Source organism: Aedes aegypti, chromosome 3 (assembly GCF_002204515.2).
Source record: "Aedes aegypti strain LVP_AGWG chromosome 3, AaegL5.0 Primary Assembly, whole genome shotgun sequence".
NCBI lineage: Eukaryota > Metazoa > Arthropoda > Insecta > Diptera > Culicidae > Aedes > Aedes aegypti.
The window spans coordinates 78,608,942-78,632,544 of record NC_035109.1 but is presented as its reverse complement, the minus strand read 5'-3'; the positions used below and the strand labels follow the sequence as shown (position 1 = coordinate 78,632,544).

General features: G+C 38.2%; 2 non-coding genes across 2 annotated transcripts; both read right to left on the bottom strand.

The window, feature by feature from the left end:
• Nucleotides 1-17,089: 17,089 nt before the first annotated feature.
• Trnas-uga lies at nt 17,090-17,171 on the bottom strand. Its single transcript has one exon. It is a non-coding gene; the product is annotated as a tRNA-Ser (tRNA).
• Nucleotides 17,172-17,378: 207 nt separating this feature from the next.
• Nucleotides 17,379-17,452, bottom strand: Trnat-agu. The gene has a single exon. It is a non-coding gene; the product is annotated as a tRNA-Thr (tRNA).
• Between the last annotated feature and the right edge of the window lie 6,151 nt (nt 17,453-23,603).

Genomic DNA, 23,603 nt, shown 5'->3' with positions numbered 1-23,603 from the left:
TGAAGGCATTCAAGCCAAATGTAATAAATATACAATATGTTTGTTTCCACTCATTAACAGGCAATCAAAACTTTGTCTTAGGAACAAGCTTTTGAACTTCAAACAAATTTTCAGACCAGCCATGTTGTATGCTGTACCAATATGGACAAGCTGTTGCTAGGAAGCAAGCTCTGCAGAGGATTCAAAATAAAATTTTGAAAATCATTCTGAGGCTACCTCCCTGGGATAGAACTAATGAATTACATAGAACATCCAATGTTTTAACATTAGAGCAACTGTCGATTAAAATTGTTGATAATTTAAGACAAAAATCGTTGTAATCTTCTATTGCCGTGACAACGGTTTTTTATCTTACAAGCAGTTGAATTCAATTCTAAACCTGTAAAAATTCTAAACTACTACGGAAAATGAAATGTAATATGTTTTAATAAAAATATTAATGATAGCTTTATCTAGTTTTACCCAATTAGCATGATAGTGTTGCCCAACATAGAACACATAGATATAAGATATGAATTTAATATTTCGAATTATAGTTATAAAGGAGTTATTAAAAGCTATGCCCATTACTCGATTACTCAATTGTTCTCCGATCTATTCAACATTATATTTCATCACCACGCTTTGCTGAACTTGAAAAGTTCAATCTCATCTAACCGCTTTCTGTGAGGAACCATTCCGTCGCAGCTCACGCCAAAATGTTTCCTCACACTAATATAGCACTCGATAGTTTCCCTTCGCCCATCATCATCCATAGTGTTCAACTTTGTTTCAAGGCCAATAATAAATTCATCCGTATTCGTCGTCATCGTCGTCGGCGTACATTGCCAAAGTGTCGTCGACCGGCTGACACTGACTGTGGCTCGCTCGACTACCGGCCCGGAGCGCGCATTAAAAGTCTAAGGTCTAGAGGGGGCTTTGGGCGACGCAACGCAACGTCAGCAGCTTGGCGCTCGTTGTCACGACGAGAAGCGCGCGCTGCTGATCGGCTCCGAGCCGAGTCAGAAATTGGGGGTCATCTCACTGAAGCTACTAGGCGTTTGGCAATATTGATTCCGCACCATTACTAATGTGAATTAAAACAGAATAAGCGAGGGAGGTTTTGTTCGTGCTAAGGGTAGGTGGTATGCATTTTTTTCAAGCCTCTACGAAACGATTCAAGCGTGTGCTTGAATAAGGGCGTGAGTCGCATGATCGATTTCTCTTCATCGATCCTCTCTTCTGTGAATAACGGTGACAAGATGCAGGATTGTCAGCATTTTTTCACCTCTGGACGCAAGGTTGTATCTCTGCCTGTATGGAACATCTAATACTGATAATTACGAAACGGTACGAGTTTTTTTTCAATGTAAATCTCGTGTAGCACGTTTTTTTTTAATATGTTAAAATCTCGAGTAGCACTTTTACACGTCGACATGAATGCACCAACTGGTGTTCAATGTCGCAAATAAAAAAAAAACTTTACAAAATCATGTAGGGTTTTGTATAATTTAGGATATATTCCGTGGAATATACTTTCTACCATTTATTATTCTTTATAATTTGCAAAATCTTTCTTACGGTGTAACATAGATCATGTCGGAATTCGAATCCTTTTGGTGCGTCATCACAAAATGGCTTCTTCCAAAATCATTAACATATTGTTATGATAGTATTGGTATTTGCAACATCTATGAAATATAACTGCTTACCACCTGATTTAATAGATAATTTATGCGAAGAAAAATGCTTCAGGTGGTATTTCAATATTTAATCAACTCTTTCAGATACAGCATTATCAATTTAGCGACAATATACATGAGATTTATATTCTCAAAAAAAATCTTCGATTTCATGCCGCATTTCATTGCTTCACACAACTACACTTGTAAATAGAAGGTGCTTACCTTTTCGATTGTAATTCAGCGGCAAGCATTTGTGTTTTGGATCCCATATTGCGTTCACTACACTTCCACTAAACAAATCTTTTATTAACTTTCCTTAAAGGAACACATTTCCACCGGGATTTCAATATTTATAAAGTTTTATCAACCGCATCACTCAAAACTATTACGGCGATGGTTTTCACTTGTTGCGAATCGACGCCGCCACCGCACACTGAGACATGCCTGTGTTTATAGTCTATAATATCCAACTTTTTTTTCTGTTGTATTAATTTTCAGTGCGGAAAGGTTGGGCAAAGCATAGAAACTTGAAACTCATAAGTTGTTTGTTTTTCGATTCTCTCAAATTACAGAAACCATCTCTACGAAGCATAAAATCATCCCTAGTGTTTATCAATTTGGACCACCCAAAATAATTGAAAAGCTCCACAGTGCGATGCGTCGGGATGCGTCGGGACGCGTCTATCGTGTGTGCATAATCATCGCGATCGTTGAGCGCAGTGATGTCAGAGTTGCTATCTGTAAAATCATAGCATTTAATGTGGATTGATCACAAAAATCATTAAAATTTTATTAAATCAGTGATCTTATGATGGAAAACTATTTGCAAAATGATAAGTTTTTATAATATGCAGCAAATGTTCCGGAAACAAGCATATAACAATTGCAAGAAAAATCTGTCACCAATCACCTGGCAACACTGTCATCCCTTGCAAACATAAACCGTACCGATGCATAACAAAAATATGCAATAAATCCAATAAAAAACAGAGAATTGTCGTTGCCCTTCATTAAATTGTAATCAGTGTTGATAGACTCACACTCAAAATCTCAATCAATACGCTCTCCCGTGAGAGCAAACTCATTAGAGATCTGCTTCGCAAATCTCACGCTTGAGATTTTGATGCAAAATCAACTCAATCAACTCAAACCGTAAAAAATGATTCAGTCGCAAAACCCGGCAAAAACTCGTGAAACCCGAATGTTGTTGTTTACATTAGAAAGGATTAACATAATTTTACCAGACTAACAAGAAATTATTGCCGTGTGTGAGTAAACTGTGGAAATACGAGACAATGAGTTAAAAAGGTGAGCCAACTCATCCATGATTTTTTGACTGCTGAGTTGCATGATTGACAACTCACGCATGAAAAATCTCAAGCGTGAGTTGTGAGAAATTGAGTTTTTCACAACACTGATTGTAATGTTTTCTTTTGATACGTGCGATTGAACAGTTGATTTTGATTTCCAATACTCGTCAATCTACTAAATTTCCCATATGTTTACATAAAAATATGCTTAACACAAATGTTATATTTTTTGTTTGTTTGTTTTGAAAATATACATGAAAAGGCGACACTACTACTGTTACATCAATGATGATTCTAATGATTCTTTGAGTTACACGCCGCTTCACCTTCCTTTAAATTTTTATATATATTATTTATTCAAACCTAAAACAAGCGTTTTAAGCTTAAATTCAGATCAATTTCTTAGGTGCATGAAAACATTCGACGCATACTAAAATCACACTGATTATGTGTTCGATGATAGGATATGCGTCTAACGTGGAACTGCATGCAGCAAATTCATTACTTTGTAGTTATTTTTAAAAGAGTTTTATAGGGTTGTTATAAGACGAAAGACCCCGAGAGTGGTTGGTTTGTTATTGAAACTTGCATAATTTCTGATAGGGAACAATTTTGACTAACAAATCAATAATCTACATCCATTTATGAATTAAATTAAAAATCTCAAATATTTACTTTTGTTTTGTTTTGAACAATCCCTCAAACACTTTGAAAAAAATCTGCAATGTAATGAATTCGCTGCAGATAAAATTCTATGTTATTTATAGTTCGTCATTTAAATTTCAACCACTGTCAGAAGCTGAGAAGCGGAGTCTCAATCTTGGATATTGTAACACTACTTAGTTACCGTAAAACGTAACATTGATCGGGAAGACTCTATTCGGAGTAAGCTTGAATAGACATTTTGCATCGCAGCATTTTTTGAAGCATTAACCATTGTGTCCGTGACATTTTCTCCACAACCAAATTGTCATGATCTTTCGGCTCTAATTTCAGCCGATTTCAATGAAATTGAAATTGGCTCCATCTTCATCGGTATTTTGCGATATTGTTCCAGTTGACACGAGCGTTCATGGTCGCCAGGTCCTCTACCACTGTTTACAGCCAGTGTATTCTTCCAAGAAGTCGCCTACTTCTACCTGGTTCCATGCTGAATATAATTTTCGCATTTCTTTCTTCCGACATTCACAGTAAGTGACCAGCCCACTGAAGTCTGCCGTATTCCACACGTTTCATCTTTTTCACAGATTTATACACACAACTTGTGATTTAAGCGTCTTCATCACACACAATTTCCGAGTTTTCCACTTAGTATTGTCCGCAGCACTTAACGCTCGACAACTCTTAACAATGCCACGCTTTGTGCCCGTAGAGAACCACCAGAAGAACCAATGTTTTATATAGGATGATTTTTTTTCCGTGAGCAAATTGCGGAACCTAGACTGGTTCTTCTTCTTCTTTCTGGCGTTACGTCCCCACTGGGACAGAGCCTGCTTCTTGTAGGGTCTGGCATCACTGGAGGGCTGACGTCGTACCAACGAGAAGAAGATGTGTTACTCTTTGGGCGGGGAAGTGAAGAAGAAGCGATGACGGGGGAGATGGTTAAGACCGTGAAGTGGTTAGATCACGTATATCGAGTGGTGGTGAGTAGAGGAATAAACTATTGAGATATATTGTTAAATCCGTGACCTGCGTGATTGTACGAGTATTCCGAAGTGCCCCTCACAATTTGGCGACGAGGAAATTAAGAATGGTAAGTGAAAATATTTATAATAATTCAAGTGCACGAGGCTTCGGAAATTGAGTTTGTTTCGTTTGAAAATGGCGGAGCTAAGGAATGTTGACCTGCATGTGTATTAGTGTGTTCATATATGACAAATACCATGCTCCGCTAGGTGTGGAATTCCAATAAGAATTGACATGTTTATGTTCATGGACCAACCGTTTGCGATGAGCATAGCAATGCACAGTGTTGCTTGTGATGAAGATAGTGAATGGAAATGATTTCATTAATCCAGCCAAGCCAATGATAGTTTAAAGTAAATATGTACCTATAGAGTCTTCTATAGGTGGTGTTCAGATGAGTTGAACACGGGTAGATTTTCAGGAAGGACCACTAGTTGTTGCTAGAGGAGGTGATTATGTTAATCACGGGATCAAATATGTAAGTACCTATAGTTGTTGCTATAGGAGGTGGTCAACGCATTGATCACGGGTTGGTTTTGTTCAGTACCTGTAGTCGTACAGGAGGTGGTCGGATAAATTAACCACGGGCATGTATTATGGAATGCGAACCGAACACAAAATGAAAAATGATGTCTATCAGGGTTTGAAATTAGAAAACAAATAAAAAGATGATGAAATTAAAATTGAAAGTTTGTTTTGATGCATAAAATTATATGGTTTGGAAAGATTTATTTACGTGCATATACAATGTGTCTGATTGGGGTTTTGTTGGATGGATTTGTTACAGGTGGATGATAGCCGACCTGTACAGCAGTTTCGATGTGATGACATCGAAAAACATCGTTTGTACAATGAGTGGAGGATCTGGAAAGGTGCGTTGGAATGCTACTTCGAAGCATACGATATTGTGGACCAAAGGAAAAAGAGAGCCAAGCTTTTGCATTTGGGTGGTCCACAGCTTCAGCGAATCTTCCAGAATCTTCCAAATCGTGAAAGTTTCCCACTCGTGTCATTGGAGAAACAATGGTACGATGTGACTATCAACGCATTAGATGATTTTTTCCAACCGTGTCGGCAAGATTGCCTAGAGCGCCATAAGCTAAAACAAATGAAGCAAAAGGAGGGAGAAAGATTTGCTGATTTTATGCTGAGATTACGCCAACAGGCTTCGGACTGTGGGTTTGATAAGTATTCGAATGAGATCAAAGACGTTCTGACAGAGATATTCCTCACGGATGCGGTAATTGAAGGCTGTGCGTCTATGGAATTACGGCGCCGAATCCTACAGCAGGATCGTTCACTTAGCGAGATTGAAGCTCTGGGAGTAGCGTTGGAATCCATTGACATTCAAGTGAAAGATCTCAACGGGAAGTCGAAAGAAATTGCTGGCGGACAACAAGTCTACAAAATCTCCGCTGGGTATACCGAAGATCGAAACAAGATGCAGTTTGCACAACGAGGTGCACGACGCGATTCGAAGAAGTTCAGCGATCCACGGGATAACAAGTTTAGTCAGAAAATCTACCGGTGCTACAACTGTGGCCGCCGTGACCACATCTCTACCGATCGAAGGTGTCCGGCACGTAACATCGTGTGCCACGGATGTAAAGTGACTGGTAATTTTGAGTCTTGTTGCCGGTTGCGAAATTCAAGAAAGAAGTCTGTAGTTAGGTCAGCAGGTGATAGAGATCGCATCAATGTCGTAGAAGAGGAAGCATCTACTCCTGAACTCCCTGTGGAACAGCAATCTGGTAAAACATACTACGCGTTTTATTCCGGCAATGATACCAACGTTCTGACGTGTGAAGTTGGTGGAATAAAATTAGATCTTCTGGTTGATTCTGGTTCTGACGCCAATCTAATTCCGGATACCGTTTGGGAAAAGTTGAAGCACGATAATGTCAATGTTCGCCAAAGTACCAAGGGTAGTTCTCGTATCCTAAAAGGTTACGCAAGTGAGTTGCCGCTACCTATCTTAGGCACTTTCGTTGCTGATGTCAAAGCTGGGAATTGTTCGGTTGCAGCAGAATTTTACGTCGTTAAAGGTGGTCAACGATCCTTACTTGGAGACAAAACCTCTAAAGAGTTGGGCATCCTGAAAGTCGGTTTGGATGTCTATCCAGTCACGAGCGAAACAAAACCGTTTTCTAAGATTAAAGATGTCCAAGTTCAGATTCATATGGATCCGAGTATCAAGCCAGTGTTCCAGCCCATTCGGCGGGTTCCAATACCATTAGAAGATGCAGTAAACCGAAAGCTAGAGCAACTGCTTATCAAGGACATCATCGAAGAGAAGCAAGGGCCTGCTTCTTGGGTTTCGCCCCTTGTTGTCGTCGGTAAGAACAATGGGGAACCAAGAATCTGCCTGGATCTACGTCGTGTCAACGAAGCGGTTCTACGTGAAAGACATCCAATGCCAGTCGTAGATGAGTACCTAGCTAGACTAGGCAAAGGAAGGTATTGGAGTAAGCTAGATGTGAAGGATGCCTTTCTACAGGTTGAACTTGCACCAGAGTCACGTGACGTTACCGTGTTCATTACGAATAAGGGATTGTTTCGTTTTAAACGACTTCCCTTCGGTCTAGTTACCGCACCCGAGCTATTCCAGAAGGTGATGGACCAGATACTGGCGGGCTGCGAGGGAACTTCATGGTACCTGGATGACGTGATCATCGAAGGTAGCACGCGAGAGGAACATGATGAGCGGCTGGAAAAGGTATGTTAAAACTGTAGGCTTTGATTTGTTTGATTTGAGAAGTGAATTGAAACATTTTGTTTTTTTTTTGTAACACATAATTTGACATTTTCAAGATAATAAAGACTTTTGTTTGATGTATCATGTTGTCAGGTGCTGAAACGATTTGAGGAACGCAGAGTCGAACTAAATTGGGAAAAATGCGTATTTGGGGTAACCAAAGTGGACTTTCTGGGACATCAAATTTCTCCTGATGGAATTGTTCCAGCAAATGACAAAGTGGTCGCAGTCCAGTCATTCCGACAGCCGGAAAATGAAGGAGAGGTTCGAAGTTTTTTGGGTTTAGCCAACTATCTAAACAAGTTTATACCTAATTTGGCTACACTGGATGAACCACTTCGAATGTTAACAAAAAAAGATTCCAAGTTTGAATGGACTGGTTTACATCAGAAATCGTTTGATAGCATTAAGGCTGCGATGACCGATGTTTTAAGGCTTGGGTTTTTCAACAAAGAACACCGAACTACAGTTATGGCAGATGCAAGTCCTACGGGATTAGGTGCAATATTGATTCAAACTGACCCATCAGGTAATAGCCGAGTTGTTACCTGTGCATCGAAGTCGCTTACCGACACCGAGAGACGGTACTGCCAAACGGAGAAGGAGGCCTTAGGCATCGTTTGGAGTGTGGAGCGTTTTCAGGTTTATTTGTATGGCCGCCAGTTCGATATCCTAACAGACTGTAAAGCATTGGTTTATTTGTTCACGGAAAGATCACGCCCATGCGCAAGAATAGAACGGTGGGTTCTTCGGCTACAAGCATTTGATTATCTAGTATGCCATATACCAGGTGAAAGGAATTTGTCAGATGTTCTTTCCCGATTGAGTACCGTAGCTCCAGTACCATTTGATCAAAGAGAGGAAATGTTTGTTAAACAAGTTGTCTTATCATCGGCAACGTCTGTTGCTTTAAGGTGGGACGAAATCGTTGCAGCATCGTTAGAAGACTCTGAAATTCAGGAAGTACTAGACATGATTGATAAAGGAAATATTGCAGAATTGCCGCTTTCTTTTCGAGTGATAGCCAGTGAACTGTGTCGATTTGGAGACGTTCTGCTACGGACTGATCGAATAGTCATTCCTAATTCGCTACGTGAGAGGGTAATAAAGATCGCCCACGAAGGACATTTGGGGATGCGAACGATGAAATCGCATCTACGCGCTGCTGTGTGGTGGCCGAAGATGGATATGGCGATAGAATCTTTTGTGAAGAAGTGCCGAGGATGTCTTTTAGTTTCAACTCCTGATCCACCTCAACCCATGATTCGAAAAGAGTTACCGAACGGTCCTTGGGAAGACATAGCGATCGATTTTCTTGGACCACTTCCAAATGGCGAAACGTTACTGGTCGTTGTAGATTACTACAGCCGGTATGTTGAAATTTGTGAAATGCATAAAATCACTGCAAAACTAACAATTGAGGAGTTAGGAAAGATTTTCTGTCGCTATGGTGTACCAATCACAATTCGGGCTGATAACGGTCCACAGTTTAATGCCGGCTGTGAAGAGTTCAAAAATTTCTGCGAGGAATTTGGCATCCGAGCTGTCAACACCATTCCTTATTGGCCTCAACAAAATGGGGAGGTTGAAAGGCGAAATCGTTCCATCCTGAAGCGGTTAAGAATTGCACAAGAACTAGGCCAGGACTGGAGGAGTGTACTGTGTCAATACATTTTGTCGTACCACGCAACACCCCATCCTACTACAGGTCGATCTCCCTCGGAATTGTTGTTTGGTCGAAGAATTCGCACAAAGCTTCCACAACTCCCTCACAGTTCTCATACTGATGAAGCTGTTCGAGACAAAGATAGATTCCAGAAGGAAAAGGGGAGAATTGCAGCTGACTCAAAGCGTCGTGCCCGTTCAAGTGTGATTGAAGTTGGTGATCGAGTTTTGGTGAAGCGAATGCGTAAAGAGAATAAGCTGAGCTCTACATTTGCACCAGAAGAGTTTGTTGTTGTTCGCAAAAGTGGGGCTGACACAACGGTGCGTTCGACATCAGACGGAAAAGATTATAGACGGAACATAGCAGACCTTAAGAGAATTGAACCAGAAGAACAGCAACAAAATGCTCCAGACGACATCGCGGAGGCTTGTACGTTACATCATGAAGAGTTACAACCTCAACAAAGCCACATTGTACCAGTTGCTTCAGAAGACCAGACGTCGGGTTCAAAACGAGTTCGAAAGGAACCGGTTAAGTTTTCGTTGCCATATGTCAAAAGTGTTCGAAGCTAAACATATTCTTCAACAACCTCAAACACTTCCTCAGCACCCACACCACCAAGCCTATCTCTACTTGCATCCATGTACTTCGTTTTGGTAGAATTAATGGTCAAGCCAATCATCACTGTCTCCCTCTTCAGTGGTAAACCTGCGATCGAGCCCAATAAGATCGATATCGTCCGAAAAGCCAAGGGGCATGTGCAACCGAGTAAAGATAGTACTATTTCTCTGCACACCAGATCTCCTAATAGCACAATCGACTCCAATACTAAACAGAAAATTTGAAGGTGCGTCTCCCTACTTAAATCCGTCTAACGCCACATACGTGGTTGACACCTTGCCGCAATCCGAACACTAGCTGGAAAAAATGCCTACATTATGATTGAAGAAATCTTTGTTTCTATGCTGTTTCATTCTTAAGTAGTTTTGTTTATAAACTTATTACAGTCGCCTCTCCACATCTCGATATCGAAGGGACCATCGAGATAGGGAGAGATCGAGACAAAGAACATTAATTTAATGAACACTAGATTGAAAATCACTCTGTTACTAGGAAAATAATAAACAAACAAACTTCATTTCGTGTTCCCGAATTGTTCTGAATTGCTTAAATCTGGTCTAGTAACCTTAGATAATGTTCACATCGACATATGGAGAGAAAATTGGGAACAAACAATCAACAGGAACACATCGAGATATGGAGATATCGAGATAAGGAGGATATCGAGATATGGAGAAAGAAATCGTATGCAGAATGAAGGGACCGAGGCAATCATCGACATAGGGAGAGATATCGAGATGTAGAACATCGAGAAGTGGAGAGTCGACTGTAATTTGAAAATAAGCTTTATAAGCTTATAAATGTATAAATTTGTAAACAGCTCATGAGTGCTTCGTGATGCCCAAGCAGGATAGTTCGGTTTTGCGTCGTCCAATAAATTTTGCTCACGGTTTCGCGCGTGTTTTCGTCGCTAAAGATTTTTTTTTCCTGTTTTAGAGCGTTTTGCTGGGTAGTGCTTCGTGAAGCCCAAACAGGACAGTTCGGTTTTGCGTCGTCTGATAGATGTTGCTCACAATTTCACACGTGTTTTCGTCGCCGGAGATTTTTTTTCCTGTTTTGGAGCGTCTTGCTGGGTAGTGCTTCGTGAAGCCCAAACAGGACAGTTCGGTTTTGCGTCGTCCGATAGATGTTGCTCACAATTTCACGCGTGTTTTCGCCGCCAGAGATTTTTTTCCTGTTTTGGAGCGTCTTGCTGGGTAGTGCTTCGTGAAGCCCAAGCAGGACAGTTCGGTTTTGCGTCGTCCGATAGATTTTGCTCACGGTTTCGCGCGTGTTTTCGTTGCCGGAAATTTTTTTTTTTTGAGCGTCTTGCTAGGTAATTTTTTGTAAAGCCCAAGCATGATGGTTCGATTTTGCGTCGCCAGATAGGTTTTGCTCACGGTTTCGCGCGTAGTTTCGTCGCCGAAGATTTTTTTTCTGTTTTGGAGCGTCTTGCTGGGTAGGTATTTGGGAAGGCCCAAGTAAGACGGTTTGTTTTCGGGACGCCAAGAAGTTTTGTGTTCAGTCGAGGATGGATTACCAACTGGTGAGTTCGTTTCATGCTTGTGATAACACATTTTTTCTTGAAAGCGTAACTTTTAAGTAATATTAAAACAAACTTTGTATGGTTCGTCACTATAAGTGTCGGCATTATGCTTTTTTCTTATGCAATTTCAATATACATATATTTTTCTCTTTTTGACATTATTAAAAATTATCTTTTGAATTGTTCGAAATTGTGAATGTTGACGTATTTTTTTAAAACTTCTGCCATATCGAGACAAAATGCACAGTAATACTCATATGTAATTTTCAAACAAACTATGTATAGTTCGTCACTACAAGTGTCGGCATTATTCGTGTTTCATATAATTCAAAATATATACAGTCATCTCTCCCTTACTCGATATTACGTATCTCGATAACGAGTTAGAGAACCATAGTAAAAGTTGGTTTTCATGGCTACCTAGATGGTCCCTTGAATCGCAGTTGCATTGATTTTGTGTTCTGTAACTCGATACCTCCCTAAATCGATGGTCCCTTCAATATCGAGTAAGGGAGAGATCTTTTGAATTGTTCGACATTATAGATGTTGACGTATTTTTGAAAGCTTCTACCAAAAACTTCTCGAGACAAAAATACAAAACTAGCTTTAAATATAAGTCGTATATTTCCCCCTTGTCCATGGATCGCACCATCGACCAGAGGTGACTCCCAGATCTTTTCCTCCCTCACTAATTAACACCCTTCCCGTGGTGATTGTGGAGATGCAGAGGTATTCTCTGTCTCTAGAAGCAACAATCATTACACCCTAATATTCCTTTCCCATCCCAACTGACTGTAAGGACTTGGCCGGCGCCGTTATTGATCAATAATATTAGATCTGCTAAAATTGCACTTCGAGAGTAAGCGGAAACTCCCATCCCTTATTCATTTGGATCGTAGTGCAATTCTTACCAGTTCCGATCAATCACGGAGTAGCAACCATTGACATGTACAGTCAGTCTATGCTATGCTTATAAATGTATAAATTTGTAAAAAGCTCATCGTGGCAATAGGTTTTAGGAACGAAAAATGAGTGTATTTAAAAAATGTTTAGGATTGGATCTTATAGATCGCTCTTTTCAAATATACTTTGTTTGTTAGCTGGAATAGCTAATCGGGTTATCATTATTTATTTTCCTTAACGGTGAAAAATGTCCTGGGAAACTTATTCCATTTCAAAAAATCTCAACGTTTTGAGAAAATTTGATTCCGATTTGACAAAAAAAAATGTTTCTGTGACGCTTTTATCTTCAGTTATGATTTTCGAACGAAAAGACTTGTACGAGAAATCTGGGCATTTTTCACAAAACTATGACCAAACGCAGGAATTAAAAAGTAGTACATCTTAAAAATTTCAGCGATTAAAGCTTATGAAATAACCTTCTCAAAAATATATTTTTGAAAGTTTTCCACTAATTGGAACATAGTTTTTCTGGCTTTTATTTACAAATTTTCTCAACGGTGGAAAATTTTGTGGAAAACTGTTCCCGGTTAATATATTTTTTTATTCCTGAGAAAATTTGCTTTCATTTTCATAAAAAAAAACTTTGTTTCTACGATGCTTAGATTTTTAAAAGAAAAGGCTCAAAATAGTACATTTGCACATTTTCTACAAAATTGGCCATAACTCAAAAACAAAAAAAAAGTACATTTCAAAAATTTTAGCGATTAAAGCTTATAAAATTATCTCCTCAAAAATATTTTTTTGAAAATTTTCCACGAGTTGGAGCATAGTTTTTCCGGCTTTTCTTTACGAATATTCTCAACGGTAGAAAATTTTGTGGAAAACTTTTTCCAGTTAATATTTTTTTTCATTCCTGAGAAAATTTGTTTTCATTTTCATAAAAAAAAACTTTGTTTCTACGATGCTTTGTTCTTGAGTTATGATTTTTTAATGTAAGTAGTGTCATAGGAGAACAAAAAAAATTAGCTGAGTTTTCCGGGAAAATAAGCGACCCTGAATTTTTCTCAATTTTTTTTATTCATATATTGATGAGCCCTGCCTGTGGAAAAAGTTTCATGAAAATCTGAGACCCTTCGGCCCACTTTGTACGGAAATAAAAATAAAATCCCCAAAGACGTCAATAATTACCGAGGGATCTCATCTTTGTGTGTGATCTCCAAACTGTTCGAGCTCGTGGTAGTGGACCCACTGATGACTCATTGTAAGAATCATCTAAGCGACGATCAACACGAATTCATCTCGGGTAGATCGACAGCCACCAACCTAATATGCCTAACGTCGCACATTGCTGACAGTTTCGCAGAGGGAGCGCAAACGGAAGCTATCTATACCGTCTTGACAGCTGATTTCGATAAGATTGACCATGCTATCGCAACAGCTAAATTGGAAAGGTTTGGCATTAGCGGCAACATGCTACGCTGGCTCCATTCGTACCTCATTGGACGTAAACTTACGGTTACCATTGAAGGTTTTCAATCCAATGGATTTCTAGCTACATCCGGAATTCGTCAAGGCAGCCACTTGGGACCGTTAATATTTTTGATATATTTCAACGATGTTCTCTACACTCTCAAGGGGCCTCGGTTATCCTTCGCAGATGATTTAAAGAGCTATCGACGAATTCATTTGGACTAGGTCGCAATGTGCCTTCAGCAGGGTCTTCATGCATTTGCCAGCTGGTGCACCCTGAATCGAAGGACCGTTAATCCCAGAAAATGTTCTGTGATTTCTTTTGTCCGTATTCGTAGACCTGTAGTTTTCCGGTACGAACTCTTCAACACTGTGATTCAACGCGTTGACAGTGTGAAAGATCTTGGAGTGATTCTTGATCCACAACTCACTTTTAAGTACCATGTGTCGTACGTAGTTGCGAAGGCATCGAGGACATTGGGCTTCATATTTCGCGTTGCCAAAGGTTTTACTAGCGTATATTGTCTGAAGTCGCTGTACTGCTCGCTGGTTCGATCAACACTTGAATACTGCCGTGTAGTTTGGAATCCCTATGGACCAATGCACGAGTTCACTAATCTGACGTTTGAGCGGTGCCAAATTCACTCGTTCCCATGGTCACGTAAATAACACGGCACCGCTCAAACGTCAAATAGTGAACTCGTGCATTGATCCATTACCAGAACGGCTCTGACAGGATTGAATCAATACAGCATCACAGTGCGTTGAATGTATGGAGCTGCGGGACAAAAATCGAAACTAGAAGATTAAGCCATTTGAGCACCTTGGTATTGAAGGGAAAGTTGTTTCTGGTCAAAAGAGCTACAATTTGCATAAATGACATATACTATACGCATAATCGCAAAACTGTCCCAAGTGCCAATTCATATTTTTTCCAAGAAAAACCATGCCATTTGTACTTTTATTGCTCATAATGATGTAAGAAGTTATTTGCAAATATGTCTCTTATCACTCGTAGCTGCAAAAGTGGCTTATACGCTTTTATGCAAAAAATCAGTTTTTTATATGAAATTTGATTAAAATCTTGTAAACTACATTTGAAATATATTATTTTAAGCATAAACTTGCTCTGGTGTAATGTCTGGTTGAGCCGAGGCCACATAGTGTTGCAAGATTTTCGGATTTTCCATCACAAACAACTCATTTTCATACTTGTGCTGGTTACGGGATTACCCCTAAAAATAGACAAAAATCTCGAAGAGTTGCAGGGAGTTGCAGCTGTATCTTTCAGACCTTTTACATGACACTCTATAAAACATGTCTGTGAGTGATTTAGGGTGGAACTCGGTGGAACTTTTTTTGAATCGATTATCAAAGTTGCATGTTAGTATTTCATAAGTTTGATTTCATAACCAACTCGACGTGTCGATTTCTCATATTCAAAGTTAAAATTGGTGTTATTATCCTATCAAATATACTTTATTAATCTCCAGCCATGTTCTCTTTTGGATTTTGATTAAATACATTGGTTTCAAAACTCTCCGTACTAGTTGAAAGGATTGCTGAAAACATGCGACAAAATTTAGTTTTTCTGCTACTCCGACAATGGATGCTTTCGAAGCTTGTTGTAGTAGTTTTAGTGCTTTGTATGTCTTATAAATACTTGTTTCAATAGCGGATGCTATCTATAAACACTTGTGGATACTTATAATCGCAGAATAAAATAACTTGAAATTTGATTTTTGTCTATGGAGCAACGCACTGTGCAGCACTGCTCTATGGACCAATGCACGAGTTCACTAATTTGACATTTGAGCGGTGCAGAATTCACTGGTTGTCATGGTCACGTAAATAACACGGCACCGCTCAAACGTCAGATAGTGAATTCGTGCATCGGTCCATTCTGCTCTCCGTCAGCTTCCATGGCGGTTTGCCACTTCGGTTGCCGAGTTACAGAAGTCGGTGCCAACTAATTGATCTCGAGACTCTTCAGCTACGTAGGGATATCGCACGAGCTATGGTTGTAGCGGGCACATTGCGGGGGAGAATCAACTGTCCTGTACTTCTGCAGTCACTCGATTTGAATGTCCGCCCAAGATTATTACGAAACAATACGGTGCTTCGACTTCCTTTCCGGAGAACAAACTTTGGCAACAGAGCGCCTATATTGGCACAAAACGAGTGTTTAACAGGGTCGCTTCTGTTTTAGACTTTCACCTTTCCCGCAAACGATCTGGAGAAAGTTTAAAACCGTGTTTCTTTCATTTGTTGACGAAAAATGATGTTTTATTTTGTTGTATTTTCATCGTTCATTGTGATATTGTTAGTTACTTCTTTATATTTGTTAAACTAGAATAAGATATACATATGATTTATTTACACTATGGATAATTCTGTTTCAAGTAGTTAACAGCGACGATTTAGATCTAGCAGAAAAAAGAGGTGGTATTATTGTTAAGTCATTGGGCTATTCCGAAATCGTTCATTTATACAAAAAAGTCAAAGAAAAGCTTCTACCTCCACCATGCAAATACAAACAATGGAATAATTGATTCATTCTACACTTATCAAAACCACTTTAGATATTTATCAGCAGTTTAGTTTGATGTTTCGCAAATTTCTGTCTAGTTTTTCCTGTTATATTTTCAACTTATTTTTCAAATTTAACAAATCGAAATAATTTTCCCTATTGGATTCCGTGGGTTTTCACAATTTTTTGTTTCCAGGATATTGAATGCAGTTATTCCAAATATCACACACCCTTAATTCGCCTATGAGGAACGGTTTTCAGCGGGCGATAATTTACATTACATTTATTCGATTGACTACGTCACAAAATCACCCATAGTTACGGGGCTAATAGACTTAAATAATCATGATGTCAGGAGTGGTATTTTCCTAAGCCCGGAGGGTGATCATCGCATTCGATCCGGAAAGAGGCGCCAAAAAGAAAAGCGGACACGTGGCTGTCATCACACTAATGTATTCTGCGCTACATTTGAGCCTCTCGGGGAGTGATGGACGCCATCAAACGACGACGCTTCGTGGAGGAAGACGTTATTCGATACCACTTGTCTTCCCAAACGGATATTCCTTCGAATTCGATGAAGATGATGACGACGGATGGATGGATGGATAGATGACGCTTTGTTGTTGGCACAGGAAATCACGACGCGGTGGCAACGAATCGACGATATCACAGCGTTGGCATGGACATTATTGTCACACCGCTGTCAAATGGTTTGTCATGATGTTGTGCTTCCTCGTCGTTCCTGTCAATTACCTACCGGCTCTTCCAGAGTGCGACGGGAGGAGGGTGAGACTCTAAAGTGGAAGTTCAACGACTTTTGACCTTAGAAGCGGCACTACAGTATGAGCGGGCTAAGGGTGTTGGAAATGTGCGCACTCTAATAGATTTTCCTTGAACTTGTTGTTGGGTCGACACTTTTAATGAGGTAAACAACCAAACAAAATAGTGACTCAGTCACTCGCTGAGGACAGGATTCGAACCTGCGCGGGTATAACCCAATGGATTTCAAGTCCATCTCCTTAACCGCTCGGACACCTCAGCTGTGGTTATTTTTAGTTGAGTACGACGGAATGCGCTGCGTTCGCTCAAAAACAACGCGCTACAAAACGAAAAACCTCATTATCTCATTTAGCTGTTTTCGTTCGAAGCGTTCGTGTTCGCACTGCTAGGGGCTGTTCAAGTGTTCATAGAAGATAACGAACTTGATTGGGTCAAAAAGTTACCTCGCGATCTTAACTGATCGAGATGAGGCTCCGGCGAGATTCGAACTCACGATCTCCTGTTTACTAGACAGGCGCTTTAACCAACTAAGCCACGGCGCCGTTGTGTTGTTCAACGGACGTGAACTTTTGTGAACTGGGTCATAGCACTAATGAAACGAACTTTGGACGAGATTATATAAAAATTAGGCTTATGGCATTGTTTTCGCAACACACCAGAGGGATGACATCATAGTTTTTCAATATGGTATTTGACAGGTCTTGTTGTGCCTTCTTATCGGGAGCATAAATTTATACTCCAGTTTCAATTCTCACGCACACTCATATATTTGTTGAATGTTTACCTTCCGTATGAGTGAAAATGGGACAAAATGCGCCAAACAAGTCAAAAACTGCGCAAAGCTGGTATGTGAGAATATGCATTGCAAGTTTTCGGTTTTCTTATAAGTGGTTTTATCCGCGTTTGCAATAGCATTTAGCCATCGATCCCTCGCATCGGTATGTGTTGGAAACTTATAATGCGAAATGTTATCATCGTGATAATTGTTCTTCTGATTATGAAAATCGACACCGCAAGAAGGAAAACAACACTTCATTGTGCTTTTCACGATAATACAAATGAAACTTACCTTGGAATGGAAATAATAACGAACAATATACGTAGATTTTGTGTTCCTAGGTTCGTTTTCCCATATTTACACCAGCTACATTGCTTATAGCGTAATAGTATTGGTGAGCACTGCTTGCGTTCGATAAGAGGCAACAAAATATGGCCATCATGCCGGCCCCCTGCAACACACACTTCATAATGTTTTTTTTTTGTGCTGCCCGACCTCATGGTAGAATGTTGCACACTAGGTTATATCTAGTGAGTTATAGGCTAGATGTTACAACATTTGACTCGTTACAATTTATACCTTTTGCTACTTTTTATAACTACATGCAAACACTCACAATGTAGAATAATTGAATATCTTTAAAGAAGCCCTAAATGTACATACAGAGCCAATATAGTACGTATATAATGCATATATGCATTTGGCATTAGGCGTTTGAATTACGAAATCATTCGTTGTTTCATGCAACGAAACAATTTCATACTATGTACAGGGAACTGTTTGCACATCAAGTTAGTAAAAAGACTATCAAATGATATAATGAATTTAAATCAATTTATGAAGCTTGAAGGTCATAGGTGTCATACGACAAACATAGGCAGTTTTCATTTACTTCTATTTTTGAAATAATTGAAAAGTATTGAATTTGTGTCCAAAATTGACCCAAATTTCATATTCGTGCAATTATCAACATTCAAACATACTTCATTCAAAACTTAATTGTAATACTCTATATGATTGCTTCAGTCCTTCATTACGTTGTACAGATGTAGTAGAGTACATCTGAACAATTCATAGGTGAACATATATAAAACTCAAGTAATATTATGGAAAATTCAACTTAAAATCTTAATCTTTTTATTTTTGCTGAAAACATAAATCCAAAGTTTATTTTTGTTGATGAATTAGTTTCTTAAATGATAGGTTAACGATCGCATTTTAGACCCTCAATAGAAGTGACTTTGGGTTTTTGTATCAATCAATTATTCACATAGTCAACATCCAAAATGTAGAGAAAAACTTCCTCTGTGAAACAAAAATGTTCCCACGGTCATATATAGTTCAAAATACGTCGACAGTAGTTCAATTATGGAAGCTTTTTTTTACTATTTTGGACACTCCAATACATTTTGGGCCCTCAAAGTTTACACTGAAACTGTTAGTTTAATATGCCCGCGCATAGTTTGGTCACCAGCGGTTTTCATATTGTGCATCGCGAAGCCTTGGCAGGTGCTCCGCGACAGTTTTGAAAATTTGTACCAATGCTTTGAAATATTTCTACTTTTTGCTTTTAAATACGCTTTCAATTATACCAAACCAAGCCATATTAAGAATTTTCGGTAGTTCAAATTTAGAGAACAAAACAACCGATTGCACACAGCTCGTTGATTGCGACCAATCGATCTCATTTTCAATTAAGACTGCTTTGTTCTCTACATTTGCTTTAGAGGTGATTTTAATTTAGAAGGGTAAAAAAAATATCGCAATTCTAGAGGTGGTTTAAATTTATTTTCACTTTATAATGTTTTCAAACTTATGATGGATGAAGAAGTACAATACAAATTTCGACCATTATCGAACTTTCATGTATCTCGGACATTTTTACAGAAACGTTCAGCATTAGGTCTAAGGTTTTGTAACTCGAAGGCTGAAAAATATTATGTCGACGAAAAGTTTTAGTTGCAAAATTAGATTTTTTTTAAATTTAGTATTGAGTAGAAGAAATCCAATTTCCACGACTGAATATTTTGAAACTTTTAGAGTGTGAATGTTTTGTAGGGATCCTTTTCGTAAAAAAATCTGAGGTACATGCAACTTTAGTCATAATCGAAATATTGACATTTTATCAAAATTATGAACATTTCCGTGAATATTGATCTTGAAGTTAACCCATTCAAACTCATTTGCAAAATGTTTGAATCAAAAACAAAAGTTGCCAAATTTTTAAACAAAGCAAAAATGCCGTTTTCATGCCACAAAATATATGACGAGAAACCAAATAAGGTTGCATTTAGATTCCCAAATGGCAAAATTTGGGCCTGACTTAAAAAAAAGCTTGACCCTTTAAAAAATATATATCTTTTCAGATTAGAGTTCAAGTTTAAAATAAAATAAAAATTAATGAAAGATTGACCAACATAAATCTTACTACATGAATTTTTTTATAAGTGTGTAAAAAATCCGGATTTCAAACGGAGTGGCTAACAAATTTATTTCAAAAAGTGCTCCGAGAGCCGAAAAGGCTGAAAACCCCTGGTTTAGTCAATCGGTCAACAACAGGAAACGGATAGAATTTTTGCTGTTTAGTCCAAAAATTTGAAAATAGTTCTTGTTTACATGTGTAAAATTTCTGACGGCTTCAATTTCTGAGAGAATTGTCAAAATTCGACAGCCTTTTCTCAAGCCATTTCGTGACATACCAACACCTCCATTTTTATTTATATAGATAAATAAAGTTTTCTATGTACAAACGGTTGATGCAAATATGAAACAGTTCTATTTTTTTTCAAATGAATTGCGAATTGAGTTGATATTTTGATTTAAACGGGAAAATTTGTTGGAAAATGGCCCAGGGTATCCACGGATAGGTTACACATATTTTTAGACCGATTCGAATGAAATTTTCACAGAACATCAGATGTAACTTGTTACGAGTTTATAAGTAATAATGGTTTTAACTGAAGTGTTATTTTTGACGAAAAATTCAAAAGTATTTATCATGAAATCTTATAGCCTTACATAAAAACTAGCTTCAGCAAACTTATTCATCTAGTTGAAATCTTCAACTTTGCTGAAGCTATTCCTTCAATTTGTTATGTAAATCGTCAAAAAATTAACTTCAGTCAAACCGTTACTGCTTTTAAACATTTAAAAATATATGTTGAATTTCAAGTTATATCTGATGTTATGTCAAAATTTCATTCAAATCGGTTCATAAATAACTGAGATATAGCTCACCAAAGTTGGTCATTTTGTATGGAAAATCGAAAAAGTTGCAAATGTTTTGTCCAATACTGTAAATCGTATGCGTTGTGAGCATTGATATACTTATACAATTTATGGTGAATATGTTGCGATTACGGATGTAACATGTTTACTATTAATCTTGATTTGAATGTTTGGTAGTTAAATGTGAAATAAAATTAATAATTAGCCTTTGTTTCAATACGAACATTAACTTTGTGTTATAGATGTCCATTTAAAAGTCAAACTGAGAAACATCGATTATTTTTTTGGTTGCGGATTTGTTATAAATGTTTCACAAACAATGTTAATATACTATAAGATGTCGATATCCACACGTAACTACTCTAAAACTGGTTATAAGTATATGAAACTTATTCAGTATTCGCAATACTCAATAACTCAAGAAAATAATTTAAAGAAAATGCGATGCTGTTAGATGTATAGGATTTTATAGAAAAAAAAAACATTAAAAATATGGTATTTTTCATAAATTTACTGAAGTTTCGAATATATCTGTTTATAACTTGTCCAAATGTACTGCATTACATCTGAACAACGCAGATGTGCTACACCACATCTCAACAACTTGAGCAATCATATAGCGCATTCAAATGTAGTTTTAATTGTAGCATGTTTAAGTTTTTTGTAGATGTACAAATATAAAATTGGATCAATTTTAAACACAAACCCAATACTTTTTTGTTATTCCAATGGAATAATATTCCATAGTGCCCTGCAAGAATATGAGTTTATGTCACTGTAGGGGAAGGGGTAGTAAAATGAACAGGTGTGGTAAAATGAACACCGTGCCTTTTATCGAGAAAAAACAAATTTCGATGATTTTTTATCATGCACGGACGATTTAGAGCAGTGGTCACCAAACTGCGGCCCGCGGGCCACATGCGGCCCTCGAGAGCGTTTTGTGCGGCCCGCAAACAGATTTTGGATTGTGATGTCAAGTGGCCCGCAAATTGTGAATTCGTTGTTAAAATTTAAGCTCTTAGGTTCTTACAACCAACAACTAAAATCACGGGCCTTTTGTCTGCTTTTCTATATGGCCAACAATCGAATGACAATCATTAATTAATGAGGTGTGAACTGTGTTTATTAGCTCAGGAATAGCTCGAATTGTGTCTAAAATCCAATTTTTCCTTGAATCTTGCAGTTATCAAGAGTCCAAAAAAGAATATATCGGCCAGTGATTGGATTTTGATCCAAATAAGTCGATTAAACAATATTCAAAGAGTGTTACAATTCGTGAACCATAACAGTTCGGGGCACATCGCAATCGGAGAGCCCTATCAATGTGAATATCAACAAGCTCTCTCATTTGGTACGAAAGAGTATTCAAGAGCAGCAACTCTCATAGAGCACACCGATATTGAGACATTCGGGTGAATTATGTCCTGCTTAAAATTAGTAATAACTTCAATGTTTTCTGGTAATGCATCCTTAAACAACCTTATTATAATTTTTTGGTTCATCAATCACCCCTTTGGCTGCAAACATAGCACAGAAAATGGAACATATTCACTTCTGCTTCATTATCAGAATAAGAGAGTATCAACGATTGTAAGGGCCTTATTTTATAAGTCGAGTCTATCAAAAACGACTCGACTGGAGTCATTGTCGACCAAAAATTTCGCTCGACTTGGCTCCGTCACTCGAGTTTATCGACAGTTATCACTCTATGTGACTAGATTACTATGGGAGTGAACGGGTGACATCTGAAATATGCATGCATACTTTGATCGACAATGACTAGAGACGAGTCATGTGAATTCGCTCGAATTGCAAAATAGACCCCATTCTACTAGTCAAAATCAAGAGGGCGTCAAAATCCAAGATGGCTGCCAGATTTAATCACTCAAAATAATACTTCTATTCTTCATATGACTCGAAAAATACACCAACGATTGAAAACTTGTATCTTTGTTGTACAGACAATGATGTTTGCATTGATTGCAGTCGCCACATACGTCAAAATCGTAGAACATGTTTTAGAAAATCGTTCATTTCATAGAATAAATACCGTTGCTCACCTAGTTTCTGTAGCCTATCTTACGCAATTTTTCTTCAGCTTTCTAATGGTGATCTCAGAATTCAAAACGAGCGGTGCGCTAATGGTGAAAACACTATTTTTCTTACAAAATTCAAGATGGCGGTCAAATTCAAAAAGGCCGTCAATTTTTTTAACTTTAAATGAAAGCTATATCCTTTCTCTATACGATGCCACTAAGTTTGCTATGTGTTCCAAGCGAAATATGAGACATATCACGTGTAGAAATACCCAAGATTTATAAAAAAATCGGCTTTTTCGCAAACTGTTTAGCTAGCTGGCGTACGAGGGGTCCATCAATTTGAGAAAACCTTAAGTTTTATCGAAAACTAGCGATCATAACTAGTGACATAAAATTGAAATTCTTACGATGGGTGCCGATGGCGGCCTGGTTTCAGCAAGAATTGCTCATAATTAATCATAGATTTACCACTACTGGATCAAACTACATAGCATAAGCTGAAAACAAAGAAGATTATTTCCACGAAACTCATGATTCCAATACATAATTTCCCATTTAATTTTTTCACTTCAATTAAATTGAATATACGAAAGAAAGTCTTCGTAAATTGAGATTTCAGTGTACCAAGCAGTTTGCATTCGAAATTCG